Source organism: Cebus imitator, unplaced genomic scaffold (genome assembly GCF_001604975.1).
Source record: "Cebus imitator isolate Cc_AM_T3 unplaced genomic scaffold, Cebus_imitator-1.0 Scaffold299, whole genome shotgun sequence".
Lineage (NCBI taxonomy): Eukaryota > Metazoa > Chordata > Mammalia > Primates > Cebidae > Cebus > Cebus imitator.
Genome location: NW_016107614.1, coordinates 1,093,724 through 1,093,926, shown reverse-complemented (window position 1 = coordinate 1,093,926; position 203 = coordinate 1,093,724).

Here is a 203-nt window from a genome sequence, read left to right as displayed (position 1 = left end):
GTTTGTTTTTGAGACAGGGTTTCACTCTGTCACCCAGGCTGGGGTGCAGTGGTGTGATCATGCCTCACTGCAACCTCAACCTCCTTGGGCTTGAGGGATCCTCCCACCTCAGCTTCCCAGGTAGCTGGGAATACAGGCATGTGCCACCATGCTCAGCTGTGTGTGTGTGTGTGTGTGTGTGTGTGTGTGTGTGTGTGTGTGTG